The following is a 19,096-nucleotide window of genomic DNA, read 5'->3' as shown; positions in this document are numbered from 1 at the left end:
GGCATCTTCTTTTAAAACATTGAGCATCAAGTTGTAGAATGCTCCATCTTGACCTTTATACTGCCTTTGGCTCGATTCTCTAATTAGATTGGCTTCAATTGGCTGATTTGTTAGATCTCCCATTACTAGCTCTTGACTATAAATTTGACCAATGTAATCCATGTACAATGATCCTGATTGCATATGCATTAAATGGATACTTTGAGGGCTTGTGCAGGTTTCTGGATAACCACTTGGATCCATCTTTTGCACTTCTATCTGCACCTTGTCTTTGAGCTTGCAATACCTAGCTCCATTGAAGTCTATCAACATCTGGGAGTTCTTTGAATCTGGCTTTACTCTCATCAATAGGATCATGGCTCCTGTGCTGCTTTTGCCAATCATAAGATACTTATGGTCTTTCGAATTTATATATAAAACTTTATCTCCAATGTAGCCATAGAGATGTAGAATCTGGTCCATTGCACTTGTGCATGTGTTGCTATTGCTAGCGGTTAGCTTTGGTTCTCGTGAATTTGAACTCTTGGCTTGACTTGACTCCATGTTGTGTTGGTCTCTAAGAACTATCTCTTAGCAGATCCTGGTGTTGATTAGAAGAATTACTCCTGCTCGAGTTTGATAAGACTGCATTTGCCAAAATACTTTTGGTAGTTGATTGCTCTGAGACTCACAAGAGTTGATTAACTCTAGCTCGAAAGTGTCAAAATTGATTGTAGCCTTTGAAATGATGAAAATCTAGGCCTTGAATAACCTAACCTGCAATCCAATGTGATTTGTGTCCCAATTCGCAAGTTCCATGCATGAAACTGTCCTAATGGCTTGATTTTACTAAAAATACATTTCAAAATACACTTTTATACGCTTGATTCCATTTTGACAGGTTTTTGATCGTTTGCTCAAACTGCTCAATTTTTGGCTAACTATTGTGATTGGTCTATGTATATCACTTGCATCTGAGCTAAGTGAGTCAACAAATGAGACTTCCAAATTCTACCCTTGTAAAGAGCTAAAGGACTAATCTACAGCCTGGAAAGTGAGTTAACATGTACTAATTTGGATCCAATGGGACACAAACTTGACCTCTGACCTTGTAATATGTTATTCTAACATTGTACAAGCTCAAAAGTCCAAAATCTTGTCTCTAGGGCTCAAAAGTAAATAGTTTGATTATTTACTTTTATCGAGTTTTCTCACTTTTTAGAATTGTTTTGCCATACACACCTTGTTGTAGTCACTGGACAAGTTTCACTGAGTTTGAACAAGATTTGTTATCACCTGTGTAGTGTCACAGACTCAATTTTCAAGAATCTGGCTTAAGTCTCATTTTTGTGATCCAAATTTCACCAAATTTTGATATGAGTACTCTACTTGATATGCTTAACTCTGTGGTATACTTAGTTGTGCGAAAAATCTCAATTATGGAGCAGATGTAAATAATTGTGATTATTTATTTTTCGGTTTTTTAAAGCATTTTTTACCATGATGTTGATACAAACAGGTAAACCAACTCAACTTAAGCTCCCTAGCCAAGTTTCACCAAGTTTGGATAAATTCTGCTCAATTTGTCAACAGTTTTGTGTTTGCAGACTGACTTTACAAATCTGGCACAATTTTCACTTTAAAGATCCAAATCTTACCAAATTTGATATGAGTGCTCAATGCAACATGATAGAACTTGTGGCATGCTTGGTTGGCCAAAAAAATTTGAAAATTGGACAAAAGTAAATAATCACGATTATTTACTTTTGGCATATTTTAGCATTTTTTTGTTCATCTGAGCATACACACATGTTAAACACTTTAAACTAAGCCTCTGAGTCAAGTCTCACCAAATTTGAACAAGATTTGTCAAGTCAAACTCAATTTCTCGACAAATAGTGCAGACTTTAATTTTTTTCTAAGTTTTTGGTATGTTTTGTGATCCAAACTCTATGAAGGCTTCACAAAAGATGTTTGTAATCATGCATAAAGTCCTTGGTATCAATCACCGGGGGATTCACCATGGAAAAATTACTGCACCACGTAAGTGCAGGGGAGGGGTTTTTTTTACAAGTTACAGAAGCGTATAAGTTAGGGGCAGGCCCCCAATAATTTATCCCCCAAGATTAAAAATAAGGAAGGGGGTATCATATTTAGGGGGGGGGGGGGGGGAATTGACACGGGTTGATTACTTATAACGATTGGTCACCGGTGTGCACTAGAACTCAGATGAATTTTGGGGGAGTTTTTTTATCAAGTCACACATCAAATTTTACATCAATCCGGTCATAGATAAGGGATGATTTGGAGCAGGTCAAGGGTTGATTTACACCGGCTTTGGATGGGTCACAATTGGACGAGTAGCCAGAGTGCAGGCTGATCGATCACATAGTTTGAAAGTCAAACTAATACACATTGAGGGTATATTAGTTATCAACATAAGTGGTTCATTAGTACATTGCCAGTCACTATGCTACACACTCTTTGATTATTTTTACTTCGTTAGATCATGTGAGACCTAAATTTTATATGTAAGATAGGGGTATGATAATTTTCTTTATTGGTTGTCGTATAAGCATAGAAAGGGGGGTCATATTCCCTAATATGAGTTGTATATAGGGGTTTCATCAAAGTTGTCCGCTCGTAGGTGGCGTCCTGTTTTGTATATAGAGTGAATCCCCCGGGTATCAATCTTGGTCAATCTTGAGTTGAAAGTAAATAATCACGATAAAATGAAACTTTTTTGCAATTTTTTCAACAGTCAGTCTTTTTGTGATGAGTTTTAAGCCTCTGAGTCAAGTCAAAACTTAATTTGGCCTAAATTCTCAAGAAAATGTAAATAATCTGAGTTTTTGCAAACTCTTGAAAATTTACCTCAAATGCATCTTTAAGCTTATCCACTGGTTCATACAACTTTTATGAGCATAATCTCCAGCCGGTTTTAGTGATTGATAGTCTTTTGATGTTGTTTCAAAAGTCGTAGACCTGAAATTTGGTAAGTTTACATAAACAACTCACAGATGATTCTTTTGGAGTGAGCAATGATTTGAGATCCACCTTGGATTCTACTTACCCTACTCGTAGATTCCACTGCAATTGGGTTGTGGAAGGTGTCCACAAAGACTTGTTTTCTTGTTTTTTATGGTTTCCTGAGCCTTGATCTTAAAACTTGTCTTGTCCATCAATCATTCTCAAAATCCTAACCTAATCCTACAATCCTACAAGGTACTTAGCAAGTACAATCTACTCCCAAGCTACCTCTACACAGCAAAAGATGACACTCTTAAGCTATGCTATTCTAAAGAGAAAGTTTAACTCTAGATGATCCTAGAGGAAGTTAAAGGACAACTATATAAGAAGCTCTTGTTTTTCCTAGTTTAGGTATATTCGTCCCCGATAGCGGCACCAAATGTGGATGGGTTTCCTAACCTCACTCTTATCTTATTGCAGACATAACGAGAACCATGAACATAATTGTCAATCCATGGGACAAAGCTAACTCGATTAGTGCATAGAGGCTACAAGAGGGTGTCAATCGCTTGAAAAACAACAAACAACTTGCATCTAACACAAGCTACACTCAAATGACCTAAGTCATCTCAAAAGCTAGTCATTAATCGGCAAACAAAACATGACCGTTACAGCATCGAACAACATCCAAATGTTACGAAACTTCTAGGACAAGTACATGAGACCTAAGCACACATGCTATGGTCTTAAATCTCACTTTTGATGAACTGCAAAAAATGCGATTATTGACAGCAGCATTGAGATTTTGACCTAGTCGTTTTTGACCCTGAATACATCTAAATGCTTAGCAAGATGCCCCAATACCTCGGTTATGCTTATTTTGTGATTTCCTATATTAAATTTCTACTTATGATAAAATAAGGCCGTGGGTCGGCGACGTCAAAAGCTACGGTTTACCATGATATGTTTACGTCAATGCGTAGAGCTCTTACCTGTGGTTGCAACACAACAGACACCACTGCAATGTGACAACCGACAAGGGAGTAGGAAGCATGAGAAGGAGAGAAGTGAGCGCCATAAGCTCATGCTGTGTATTTCTTATCCAAAAACGTAAAATAAACTTTACAAAATTGGCTTTTATAACTTAGCCAAGGTTTAAAATGTGTAATGTTCCGACGCCCAAGACCTTTGAGGCTCCACAACTTATTGTATCTGCAACCTGGGTACACTAACTGACCTATTCTTTACATATTGGAACTCTTATTGAGCCCGTAAACACACTACAATTATCACAATGGCTAAATAAATAGAGAAATTACAATATATCGCCATTTTGTAAAAATTTGAAAGGTGTGTAACTCCAATCTTCACTGCTTCTTCATATTCATCTTCGATGTGCATTCATAAGGATTCTATCTTTAGCAGCTCTTGTTAACTGACATCGGCTCAGTTAACACCTACATCTGCTACAAATTTAGGTGGCTTTGGTGAGGGTTTTATGTGCTTTTCCAACTTGAGTAACATACATACATGGTGGCATATACATGACATGATTATGGCTCCACTTGGGCTATAGTGCAAGGATCACAACTATTGCCAAGTGAGGGAGAACACTTGCAAACAAATGGACTTGTCTTTAAATCAGTGTCACAAACTACAAATTTAAGCGATGAAAAGAAATTAGAGTTTCTAGTGCCCTTTGGCCTAAGTATAGGGATGGGAAGCTTGTTAAATGTAAATCAAAGCTTACAAAACATTTTTAAACAAGGATCAATATAGGGAGAAATCTTGTAGCAGAATTGGTGAAAGAGATGATTATTGTGAGCAATGAAACACATATTTTCTATATCAACACAAAGGGGTCGATGACAAAGGGAATCACGTACTCGATCACAATCTCAAATTTCCCATGATGGATATGCGAAGACTTCCAAAAGAGAGAATCCAAGAAGCAAACAATGTTTGGATTATTTTCTAGACATTATTGCAACCCTTTTTTTGTTATCATTTAAATTCATAAGAAACTTTCATCCAAGGACTTTGTAGGATGGAGTTTTGAATCTTTTGGCTTTGCCTTGTAAGAAAAAAATTAATTTGCAAAGTATTCAATATATGGCTATATTTTCTGTGATTAAGATTTATTAAAAACTTCCATCCTAGGAAAGCTCATTCTAAGAAGAGCGAAAGCTAAAGATTTCCTTGTGAAATCATTGTTTTCATTTTCAATTTGTTGCCTCTACTATATCATTTTCAAGCACTTCTGAATATTTTCACTTACCTTCTTCCTTAAATACACCACCAATGAAGAATTAGCAGTGAAGAGGCAATCAACCAAAGGTTTCAAAAAACACCAGACATGGAGTTGGCTTTTGGTTCTCAAGGTAATGTTGAAAGTGTTGAGGATTCAAATGCTACTCTAAGTAGAACAAAAGATTACTCAAAGGAGCAGCTGTGAAGGAAACTTATCGAGAGTATTGTTGTGCAAAGAGTTGTTTAAGAAGTTTAGGCTTCAGCAAAATCAAGCAAAAAAGAGAGATATTCATTTGAATGAAGCGATCTAACCAAAATAGTTTTTTATATGCATCAATTGGAATAACAAATGAACACACGAGATATACAATTTTGGATGAAATTATATGTCAAATATGTTTTGTAGTTTTTTTTTTGCTTGAGTAATTTGTATGTTTTTTTTTTTTTTTTGCACGTTCAAGTTTGGAGAAAAGGCTATGCAGTGCTCGTACACACATCACATGATACTCTAGAGCTGTCTTTTTTAAAGAATTGGATAGATGTATTTGTGGGTTACAATGGCAAAAATATTTTGAGCCGTAAGTTTATATAATTGCCAGATAACTTTACAAAGACAGAGGTTTACAATTTTTACGCTAAAACTCTCAAGAAATAGAGCATGCCAATTCTTTCTCTTTGTTCTTTTCTAAGAGTTTGGAAGCTTTGAAGAAAACAAGAATGGGTGTGTGTCAAATTTGTGTAGAAAGACACAGCCAAAACATTAGAACAAAAAGTAAGCTTGATTTAGATTTTAAAGTTCAAGTATGATTTTTCAGATCATTCTTTTCAATAACTAATATTTTTGTTTTGTCTTGAAGCTTCTATTCAACTTGCACTCAAAATTCACCAAGAACAACAAAGATAGAGCGGCAAAAGCTAGCAAAGGATAGGAAATAATGTCTAGAATATAAACATCAATACTTGGGATTGTTCTTGGTGAATGGATCAAAAGACTTTGTTGCCTCATTTTTTACGTGCTCCAAAAAATCTTAAAGAAGAGAATTCTGTGCAACTACATGTGGTTGGAGCACTTTTCAATGATTTCATGACATCTAAAGTTTTCATCAACTTACTTAGTCTACATAACGATCCAAACCTCACCGTCACTGTGATTCAAAAGATTTAAAATGAGTGGGAAAGAGAACTACCAAGACTATTGTACGTGTAGCTTGACAATAGAGCTCGAGAAAACAAGAATCAAGTGTCGGTAGCTTACTTAAGCATGATAGTGGAAAAGAAGGTTTTTCAAAAGATTATTGTTGTTAGTGGGGCATACTTATGATCAAATTGACCAAATGTTTAGTGTAACTGGCAAAGAAAAGTACATTTAATCTTCTTGAAAGTTGTGTGAAGTGCTTAGAGAATCTTACCCTCAAATGGGAATACATATTCTTAAAGAAACATATAATTTTTGTGAGTTTGCCATAGGTAGAGCTTTAGGTACATCACCCTTTGTGCAACTAAATGATCAAAATTTTTAGCACCAATTCAAGATGAAGCAGAAAGATGGTGAAACTTGAATCTGGTGAAAGAAGTATTCTAACATAGAATCATGATATCTTACCGATGGTTTAAAACTTATATCACTTATTCCAGAACAACAAATTGTTCCACCTAGATACATGTTGTTAGTGTCAACAAAGGAATTGACAAAAGTTCTAAAGGGGAATCGAAGCATCAATTATTTACAATGATTAGCTAAAATCAGAGACATGGTACAAGCATCACATAAGTACTTTTCAACATGTTTTATGGAGTGGTGATTTTATTTTTTGGAGGAGCAAAAGCAATCAATTAAAGGCTAGAAAATGACAACTAAAGTCATAAACTTGGACCCATTCTTTTGACGTGTACGTCAATCAAACATTATTTCCAATGACAATGTTTTAACGGGTGAAATCAAGGGAGTCAATTAACAGAGGAGTTGGAGTAATTGATGCATGAAGAGAATCGAGAAGCTTATGTTGGTGCAATGAAAACAACACAGAGCCAACAACAAGAGAAAGAGATGTGGGAGGGGAATATCAACGAGTCTGCTATTCATGTCCTGATTCCTGTGTTAGCATCAAATGATGAGAGTGGATGTCCATTTTGGATAGCCAAATTCATCAAGATCCATGAAAAATCAACGTACTCATTAATCGATGTTCACGAGTACAATGCAATTGGAGAAAATGCACTTACCAGTCCATACTACTCTGAGGTGATCAAGGTGACTAACAAGAAGAAAAAGGAGAGTAGCAAATGACATAGCAATAATCTAAACTTGGAGGATGTGAAAATTCTTGTCTATGGTTTCACCTTGAAGAAGTCTAGTCATCTTCGTCAACAAACCATAAAAATTTTGATGGAAAAAGTTTAAGTATTGCAATTGAAAGTCTTGAGTATACAATTGTAAGCTTTTGACGATGTAATCATTTTTTTAGTGGAATATCATGTAATTTTTCCAAGAATATTTGCACTTTTTTGTTTCAAAAAACTTTCTATAGTGACTTTAGTACAAAAAAACGAAGTTTTTTTTGCTATGTTCAATGTTATTTTTTAAAGTTGCTACAAAAATTGATGCTTTTTTTAGTTTTTTTTGACAATTTTTGGCCAAATCCAAGGTGTGGTGCAGTTTTCGCAATTCAGATGTGCTTTTTGATGACGAAGTGATTTTGACAACTTTTGGTCAAATTCAAGGTGCAAATGTAATTTTTGAAATTTAGGTGTACTTTTTGATGACCAAGTGTTGTTGATCATCATGATAAAATTTCAATTAACATGATCAAGAGAGTGGTTCATCGTAAGCAACGACATATGTGCTTGCTACATCCGTAGTGACGGTTGCACACATAGCTCCATCGATGGGTACAAAATCTTTGATAACCATAGAGCCTCAAAATGTTGGCAATGAACCTTTCAATGACCTATTTGGTTCGGTTGTTAATAGTTACATTTTGGCAGGATGGATTGATGTGCATATTGTGTCATACAATCACGTTTTGTTGATGATTCCTCTTTGTTGTATTTTGGCCAATCTAGTCATTAGAACGAACAATAAATGTGTTGCACAACTCACTACTTCTATGGTTGAAAGAATCTATCAAACTATGATAGCACGCTTTATCGTGTCCAAAGTCTTCTCTAAGCAAGATTTGATAAGTGTGGTGTTCGTGTGAGAGAGTTAGTCATGTCCACCACTTATGATGATTAGATCAAGACTATTTCAGAGCTTGGCCATATGGAAAGAAAAATGTTTGTGGTATGAAATGACATCCATTGACTTCATGCATGGAAAGATTGGACATTACATGAGTAATTGCATGAATTCGTGACCCCAAACATTGGCTGCATGCTCGTCAAGTTCGATCCTCAAGATACGGTGGAGTTTTTATTAGTTCTTGATATGATCAACAAGTAAGGTTCTCTAGATTTAATTCATTGCACTTTAATTTTAAAAACTCGCTAAAGTGTTACAAAAGTTAATATGGTTACACAAGTTCCCATGTCTCACACTATTGTCCATGATATTTTAATGATGCAAAAGTTAACAGTTGCAGACCCATAGACCTTGTCGAAAAAATTCAATGAGGAAGGCAAGGCACAATCTGAAATGAAAATTCATAGCACTGCCATGAATTTATCAATGTGGCTTAGACTTCCAATGTCTTGCTAGCCCAACTCTTGCAGAATGTGGGTGTGATTTATTGTATACATGCATTGGATGAAATGAATATATTGTGTTTAAAATTTAATCCACCTATATGATGTATAATGTAGGAGGAGTGTGAGGAAATGTATTGCCAAAAAATAGAGAACTTACCTGCAAAAGACACAAGTGAATACTTCTCAAGAGAAGAACAATACAAAGCAAGCCATGCCATGTCTAAATGCTAAGGAGAACTTCTTTGTTTGAAAGGGTTGAAAATTGATATCAGCACAATTTCAAAGAACAAAGTAAATTTCTTTCAAAAGTGCCTTTTCTCTTGATAGGTTGGGGGAGAGAAGAGGTGCAAAATGACCCCCTTCAAAGTATCTGAGGTTTCATGTGTATGTATCAGCCCTGTGGGGTGAGTATACTTTACTTTTGAATGTGATTGTTTTTTAGCAAATTAACCTAACATTATATCCTCTCTACATTCTTGAAAATGTTGTATAGTGGACATCTTGGCCAAGGACAATGTTGCAATGATTACGGCCGCATTTGACAACAATTACTTGCAAGTACTCGCAAAAAAAGGGTTACAAAAGTTTGGATTCAGAATTCAATTTTAAACACATAAAAAATCCATTCTTACAATGGTTGAGAATGCATATCTACTAGTGGTAGTTGGAAAGGTGAGTACAGTAAGACTTGAGAACAGTGATGCTAAACATATTTATGAGTGCGATGTTGCTAAGTGCTACTTGTGCATGGGTGTACTGAGCTTGGCAAAGAAGATGAAGTCTGAGTATTAATGGTGAAGAAGCTCTATGCATGTGATGCACACTATTATTGCCTATCTCTTGAAGAGGTAGTGCAAGCTTTTTGCGAGGATCTTGGGTTAGGCCATCCTTTTATTACTTCTAACTTTGATGGATCCATTCGATACCATCCTGAGAGATAATGTGACCTAAGTACTGAATCTCTTGAAGGAAAAATTCACTCTTCTTTTGGTTAATGAAAAGTTTATTCTCCCTCAAAGCTTGAAAGATTACCTGGAGATGTTGCTTATGCTCCTCGAGAGAATTGGAGCAGAAGATGATAGCATCAAAGACTACTCCAGCGAACTTGTAGTAGGGCCTAAATTTTTTCTCCATTAGGCGGTTGAATGTGGCCGGAGCATTTGTCAAGACAAAAGGCATGACAAGGTATTCATAAAGACCAAACGTTGTGCAAAAAGCAGTCTTTACATTATCTTCATTCACTATCCTTATTCGATGATAGGCACTTTTTAGGTCAATCCTACTGAAGTAGATAGAGCCTTGTAGCTTATCAAACATATCTTCTACCCGCGATACGGGAAATCTATTTTTGATAGTGAGTTGGTTTAGTGCTCTTAAGTCGACACACATACGATATGTGTCGTCTTTCTTTTGCACTAGTAGGACTTGTGAACAAAAGGGAGAGGAACTAGGCCTCACTATCCCATCTACCAGTTCATGCACTTGCCTCATAATATCCTCTTGTTGAGCTTAAGAAACTCTATAAAGAGGCTTATTAAGGGGTGAGCTCCTAGGTAGAAGCTCTATTCTATAGTCATCATCCCCTCGTTTTGGAGGTAACTCCATAGGGATGTCATCAATAAAAACATCTTGGAATCTATTTAGAAAATTAGACAACTCTAAATCTTCTTGATTCCTACCACTTTGTTTTGGTCAAACATTAGCATCATCTCTGGACTCTTTGACAAAAATCATATATGCAAAAATTGGGCTTTTCATTGACTTATCAAAAGTAGGTGAATTTACAAGAGGTGTAGTACGACCCGACTCATTGGCATCTATGTATTTGTTCTTTTCCCTGTAGGTGAAATAAATCCTTCTTTGAGGGAACTTCATGTTAGCAGCCATGCAGTTGAACCATGGTTCCGCTAGGATAACATCCTCATGTTGGAGAGGGGGGATGAAAAATTCTTCTTTGTCGACGTAGCTTTGGACATGAAGCCTCAATTTTCCAATCAAGGGAGTAATGGAGCCTTGTTGTCCCTTAAAAGCTCCAGCATCAGTTACAATATCTCCCATCTCAAAAGCTTGAATGCCCAGCTTAGTGGTCAACTCCGTTGATATGAAGTTGTGAGTAGATCCAGGGTCGAAAAGGATGAAGGCATCATGCTCCCTCACCCTTCCCCAAGCATAGGAAAGGGATGACCCTTTGCAATGAGCATCCTCTTTTGGAGCTTTGACCGTGGAACCTCTAGGAGTCTCATTGCGGGCATTTCTTTTGGGGCAAGAACAATAACCATGCCCTTGCTCCCCACACTTGAAACATTTATGATCCTTTCAAAAAGTCTCTAGCTCTGCATGAGAGAATTTATTTTTACCTTTGTAAATTCCCTTCTCCTTGGTCTTGTTTTTGTTGTTGGAATTACCTTGGAAAGAGTTTTGAGCATTGTTCTTCCGTCTTGAATCATTTTGGTCTTTGTTTTCCAAGGGCTTGGCATTCCTTTTAGCCCCTTGTTGGAAATTAATGCAAGAAGCAGCCATAGTGTGGTGGATAACTTCTGTGATAGTACTAGGCCATTGTGAGTTGACATACTCGGCCATTTCTTCAGGTAATCTTGCACAAAATTGTTGCTTTTGCTCGACGAAGTCTATCTTTTGAAAGATTGTAGCTTTGAAATGTAAATATCAAAACTTGTCCTCATATTTGTGGATAGATTTGTTGGAGAGTAGCTTTTAAACTCCGCCATTCAGTGAGTAGTTTATCTTTGGTGTCACTTGCAAGGAATTGTTTCATGAAGGAAACTCGTAGAGTTTTCCATGTCTTTGAAGCTTTGCCATTGCCATGAAGGCTAGCCCACCATTGTCGTAGGAGATTTTTGAAAGTGCATAGCTACATGACGTAGCTTGGACGACTCTGTGAAGCCCTCATCTCCAAAGGCTGCATCAAATTGCCGGATGAAGGCCAAAACTTTGTCGGTAGCACCAAAGGCGACATCATAGGTGAGAAGAGAGACACTCTTTCCTCCCTCTTTGAACTTCTTAAGCTTGTAGGACCTTTTCCAAGCAGCATAGGATTTGTGATGTTCTCTCCTCTTGTATTATCTAGGAGAATAGCAACTGCTTTCATTGGAAGAGGAGGAAGATGACAAAGAAGGAGAAGAGGGTGACCTCTTTCTTGCCTTTTTCCTCCTTTGTTTTCTCTCCTTTATTTTAGAGTAACAAGGAGAAGGACTATAAGATGATCTTTTCCTCTTGGGAAGAGTTTGGGATCGTCAAGACTGGCATCTTCGTGGAGCCACATCTTCAGAGGAATTCAGAGATTCACTTATTTCTCGTTCATTGGATTCCTCCTCTTCTCTTATCGAAGACATTCTTTTTTTAGAGTCTCAACAAGAGGCTCCCTAAGCTCTCTTTCTCCTTGGAGAGGTAGGAAAATCCCATAAGCACGAAGTTGTTGAGTAACTTCAACTTGCAAGGCAAGGTTGCCTATAGCTTGTTGCAACCTAGTAACAAGATAGCTCACAAACATTGGGGCATCATCAGTAGCACCTTCATGTGTAAAATCAAAGTTGTCAATATTCATCTACTCTCTTTATTATTGTCAGCCATGCTAACTCTCGGTTGATTATGGTTCCTATTGAGCTTGCTAGAAGCTCAATAATGGTTAAGCCAAAGGCAAGCCTCGAAAGACTCCATTATTAAGTCTAGAGTTTCCAATTGTGTCCCTTGAACTAAGTCCTTTTCAACCAAGTTAATAGATCCTTGTCCCACGTACCCTCTTGCAATAAACAGGTCCAACCTTTCATGGAAAACTTAAGGACCTCTCTTCTTAAGCAATAAAAGAGAAACCAATAGCTCGGATACCAATGTAATGGAATATGGCTATAACATTGACTGTAGCAAAAATTGGAATAACAATAGTCAACATTTCCTTTAAGAGAATTCTTAAAGAGCATACGAAGAATAATTGATTAAAGGTATCAAGATGAACATTATACCTAATTAGCTTTTGGCACGAACAATACTTGTAAAAGAGAGAGAGAAAGGATTAGAGACATTGATAACAGTTGAGGACCGGATTTATGTGGAGATGGTCCCCCCTCCAAAAGGCTTTTGTATTATAGATTCCCCCAAGAGAGACTTGGTACAATACAAGCTTGTGTTACTTGAGACCTCGTTGGTGCAATGACGATGGTAGACTTCATACACCAAAAGTATGCCCTTAATTAACTTGCAAAAGCATTAACATATCCACATCCTCAATCCCAAGACCTCAAACACCTTCAAAGGTGGAGAGAGCTAGCAGGGAGTGAGGGAAGGGAAGAGGAAGAAAAAGTAACATACGAGAAAGAAATAGACTCCTCACTTGTTATTACTCTTGTTGCTTAGCATAGCATAAAAGCATAGTAATAGAGATGAAGAAGATGGCAAGCTTGCACTTTGGAGAATGGCTCTTGGTTGGCTTTGCATTCCATAGCCAAGAGTTGTTGGTGGAGGCTCTCAACTTCTCAAGCTTGGAGAAGGAGATGGGTTTCTTGCACAACATACTATGAGAATGAGTGTGTGTGAGTGTGTGAGAGAGGGTATATGGGCAATCACACCCCCTCCTTGCTTGGGTGGACCCCCTCTTCTAGCTCATGCTTGAAAATGATGGGACCTCCTCAAACCTGGCCAATCACATGCTTTGTGCATATCAAGCAACAAGGGTAGCATTAGGACAAGTGTACTTCTTACCCTTAGAGAGAGAGGGCTTGAATAATGCTTGAAAATTAATTAAACAAACTAGATTCTCATTGGATCCCTTTAGAGGCCAACCAATAGGTTTTAGGCACCTTATGAGGGCAACATGGGTAGGAGCTTGAAATGTGTCCTTGTTGCCTCTTTTGTCTTGGACTTGCCTTGTGTGTGTGTGTGTGTGTGTTCTCTCTCATGCCCCTACTTGTAGGGCTCGCTCCCCCTTGTGTAGGGATCTAGGGTGACTTTGGAACACCTCACCCCTTAAGCATCTTAGTCCTGAAGCCCCTGAAGCACCTTAGTCATCAAGCATGACAAACACCTCAAGCACCTTAAACATGAAGCACCTCAAGCACCTTAGTCAAGCACGACAAGCACCTCAAGTTTGGGTAGGGTTCCCACCTCAAGGTCAGTCCCAACTTGTCTAAAATCCTAGGTCTAAGGACTTTTAACACTAACCTTTGGAGGTATTTAATGAAGCTAACCCTAAGGTCTTTTAAGCTCCATTATCTGGTCATTGCTCTATGATAGACCATCTCTCTTTTGGACCCATTTCCTTCTCTCCCTTTGGTTTCGTGTGCTAAGCTAGATCTAAAACCACATTCTATATTCTAACTCTTGTTCGCGGTTATTTTCCCACATTAAATGATCAATTCAATATGAGAAAATCATTTGGGTTAGTTAGATATTAGATTTTATGATAGAGGCTCGTAGTGAAAGCTTAACAAAGATGACCCTTTTAACCTACAGTGTTATGAAACACTCATAAACCTTGGGTCTCTAAGGGAAACTTGGTTTGTGATGCATTCATTGAAGTAAAGGTAACTAGGGTAGTTTTGGGGCATGTGGTGCAAAGGTGGATTCAGTGGAGAGGCTTTCATTGCATGCTTCCTCTCCAACAATTCAAAACATAGGTGCCATTATGAGGGCGTTTTGGAACACATGGCATGGAGAAGTCCAAAAGATAGAGATTTTGATCGCATTTTAGAATGTCGCTAAGAGTTGCTTGTTTTTGGGTTGTGTTTGTGCTTGTGTTTTTGAGAGCTTAGCAGATGTTTTTCCAAAGGCAAAGGAAAAGACAAAGCGACAAATGTTCCCACTCCTCGGACCCACTAGGTCCGAGAGCCATTGTTATAAGTCTACGTGAAGATTATTTGTTTGGCTCATGAATGTAAAGTTGCAACTAGCAATATACACGATGGATGGTGTAGAGCCTCTTCTACACCCTCCATCATAGAAGTATACACACTCCTTGGGATGATGGTTCCCACTTTTCCTCTTTATCCAGTTGACCATGTCAATATGAGCATTGTAGCCCTTGCCACTTTATCCTCTTGCTATTGGTTGCCTTGCCAACATAGCCACTAGCGGCTCTTTCCCTCACGTAGCAGCTTTGAGGTCTTCCACAAAGTAAGGCACCTTGTTGTACTTAGCTACCTTAATTAGAGGTCACCATTCTGAGCAGTAACTTTTGTTTTGTGTATGCTTCTCGTAGGTTATTCCTTGTAGAGCCTTCTCTCATCATATAATCTCTTGCTCTATTTGCAAGCAATCAGCTTCTAGCTTGCACATGGATGTTACTACTAGCGTTTTGTCCTTGCCCATAAAGTTTTCCATTGGATGGATAGGGGGACACGGCAAAGGGCACTAGTATATGCACCCATATGAGTAGCATGTATGTTGATACTTGGTGGCATACACATGACAACACTATGAGTACATTATGCGATCCATGTATGCATGTTGTGTGCATATTACATCCAAAGTGCATCAACATCGTGAGTCTGATGCTTTCAAAAGGACATGAATCTTGTATGGATGTGCAGGATTTGGATGTGATTAGAAAGAAAAAGGTCTAGGTGATCAAATAAATATTTATCAAAAGTAGAGGAAGGCTTGAGATGACCACATGATTGGGCACAAAATCCCCTTCATACAACCTCAACTACAGTCCCACTGAGCAACACCTTTGTGATGTTGAACAAAATAGGAAAGATAATGCGGAAAAAAGGGCTAAATTTCTAGCTTCCCTGATAGGATAGGCTTAGCACAATTTTAGCAGTTTTTTGAAACTTGTATGCGTAGGTATTAACATCTCAACTAATTTCACTTAGCTCTATGTGTGTATGCATGGTGTCATTCTTAATCTCCCTACTACTACCCTATGAGCTCCTCAAGGAGCGAAACGCGTTTGGTACATCCCATAGCCCACCCCCACCTCCCCTCCTTGTGCTCTAGAACAAAGTGCTTTGCACGCTTAAATATGGTTATGAATCAAGTTGATGGACTGCATATCTAGGTAGGTGAAGGTGAAAAGTGCAAGTTGCTTAATCATGGGGTATAAGCTGCTCTTTTGAGTAGCTTGTGACCGAGTCACACTATGGCCCCTACATTGTGGATTGGCATAGCCTCCCAAGTTTTCTCGATGGCCCATTGTCACTTGGTGAGCTAAACAACCTTTCATCGTCACTTATTGGTGATCATATGGCCCATTTCCACTTGGTGAGCACTTCGTCTACTCATTAACATCCTCATGTTGTGGAGTAGCAAGGTTTGACAATAATTTGCTGATGTCGTGCAATAGGTAGGGTGAAGGATTTGGGTGGATATGTAACTGTCACGCGACACGGGAGTGCGAAATACATTGATAATGAAAAAGAATATACAGAGTACGTAGAGTAAATAGATGAAATAAAGAGTCTGTATGGATACAAGGTAATCATCACAAGAAGAGCATAGCTCGTTTCATAACCTCCCGACCACCCCCGAGCTATCTCAATCACACTCTCACTCTCACTCTCAATCTCAATGTTGTGCACAATCTCAATCTCAATCACACTCTCACTCTCAATCTCAATCACAATCACACTCAATCTCAATCACAATCACACTCTCAATCTCAATCTCTTGATGGCAGCAATGATCATAATCGAAATCGCAACACGATCACAATCCCAATATCATGACACCCTGCATCGTCTACAAAATAGCCCAAAAGAACATACTCGTGCAACCAAATCAACATGGTAATCAAATTCAAAACATCATTTTGTACCATCATAAAAGAGTATAATCACTTTTTGATTGGATCAAACAAAAGAGATATTACCTGTGTATATCTGTTTGTAAGCTAACCTGTTGATGCTTGTAGGTTACCTTGTTGCTGCTGGCAATTTGTTTTTGTCATAACTTGGTCAAACGAACTTAGAACATAGACTTCCAGGTACTCAAAACGACAGGAATAGGTCTGGTCTACAAGATGTCACGGATATAATTACGAAAAACCTCTTTATTTGGTTGAAAACGCAACTTTTAGGTCGCGACTCCTAAAAACACTATTTTTGGGTCTCCACTACTTTTTCAACTTATTTTAAGGCCAACCATGCATTTTAAGCTAAAACACATAAATATAACACATTGATACTAATAAAAATCTCAGTTTTAATTACGTTTTTATTATACTGTTCATAGACAGACTATCTGTTGTTCATTAATCTTTATGAAATATGTCTTTGGTGTAGTATTTGAAAAGAAGAGAGTATATTTTCTCTCTTAATATCTTAAACTCATTCATATAAGCTCTATCTAATAGACTATTCAACAATCTTTCAAATCGTGCTAAACGAAAGATATGGCTTACTACATTCTTTTCGACTTTAAGAACTTCAAAATTTAGTCCTATTACAGTAACAAAAGGCCAATCAATTTGGGAGGAGCAAGTTAGTGGCGGAGCCCCAAACCAGAGACGGTCTACCCCCATTAGAAAATGCCCTTGCGGGATTGTGTATTTGAAATGTGCACATGAGAGAAAGCTCTGATTTGGGTCACCTTTCATCGTCGCTTACTAGTGCCATCAACTTGTTACATGGCAAACTGGATTTCTTGGTCATCGCAAAGAAACTTTATTGAGTCGTTTGCAAAGCAGCTTTGTCTGTGTATTCTACTAATGGCTCACAATTTTGTCGACTCTGTACCTAGCTCCTCTAGCCTAGTTCATTTAAAGTCCTTGAGTAGGCGAAGCCATTTTCTTTTTCGTGTTCTTGATGTTTTAGGAAAGTCTCTACGTATACATTGATATAGTCACATCAAGCCCAATATAGTTCTACAACATTGGCAATAGAGCTTAATCCTCTTCTTTGTCTTTATATGATGTCTCCTTGGGGGTCTCCTCTCGTTCTTGGCCCTCTCACAAACACAATGAACTCGGCCTTGCACTTCATCTGTTGATCATCATCATGCTTTTGTTTCAATCAACCTTGACATTGGGCAAGCTAATGTTCTTCAAGAAAACATTGTTGAAGAAATAGCCTCTTGACAAATGGCTTTCAACTAGCCTGTAAGCTTCAATGACAAGAAGTTTTTGAAATTTCCCATGTTCCAAAACAAGTTGTTTTCCCTTTATCTCTTCCTGTTTTCTTCAAGAAGTTTAGGGATTATACCTAGCTCAATTTCATTTGAGACAAGGGAGTCCCACACTCCACACCAAGCCAACAATCGAGGCTTGACCCCAAGTCATGTAGCTAGGTTTGTGTTCCCTCCCTCATGGTAGCTTGTGATGATGTTGTAATCAACAATCTGGGAATTATGGTGGCATGTGTTATAGAGGCATGTGTCAAAACGATCTTATCTATGGATAATCATTCTCAAAAATTGGTTTCCTACTTTGCTGTGATTCTTTTGCCTTTTATGATTGTATGTATTTTTGGTTCGACAGTAATGAAATCAAGCTAATAATAGCAACCTGACCATTAGTGATTCAATAGCAAATCCTCAAGGTAGACCCCCAAATTTCTTGAATTTTTCTCTACAACACACCTTTTGTTGGAAGATTATCCATGTGACTTCACAAGGTTTGAGTGCATACTAACCAGACTCTCTCTCTCTCTCTCTCTCTCTCTCTCTCTCTCTCTCTCTCTCTCTCTCTCTCTCCCCCATGCGCGCGCGCGCGCGCACACACACACACACACACACACACACACACACACACACACACACACACAAAGGAATGTTGTCACTGTTATGTTTTTTGGTTGAGATACTAAAACATGTACTAGCTTCTTTGGTACTCTCTTGGTTGGCTTGTCACCTACCTTGCAAATTAAAACAATGCACTTAAAATTACTTCCAAAGCACATCCAATTTATGGCATAGTCTCAAAATGGAGTGGTGACCTGGTATAAGTGCATCTTGTTATGGGCGGCCTCGTGATGTCATCACTTGTTAAAATATTTAGGGAAAATTATTAAAATACCCCTCTAATTTGTGGAAATTCCCAAAATACCCTTGTATCTATTTTGGTTGGATTGTCCAAGATTTTCTAGCCTTTATTCCTTTTTGACAATCGAGATCTATTTTTAAGTGCTTAGCATGTAATTTGTCACAATTACCTTGCAAAAAAAGGCATTTATGTCTAAAATCAATGAAGCAATCCATCTCCAAAGGCTACATACGCAACTCAAATTCTAGTTTTATCATCTTGTTTTGATAGAAAATCAAT

Source organism: Adiantum capillus-veneris, chromosome 27, assembly GCF_014529385.1.
Source record: "Adiantum capillus-veneris isolate H3 chromosome 27, ASM1452938v2, whole genome shotgun sequence".
In the NCBI taxonomy this organism is placed as follows: Eukaryota; Viridiplantae; Streptophyta; class Polypodiopsida; order Polypodiales; family Pteridaceae; genus Adiantum; species Adiantum capillus-veneris.
This window is presented reverse-complemented; position numbering follows the sequence as displayed.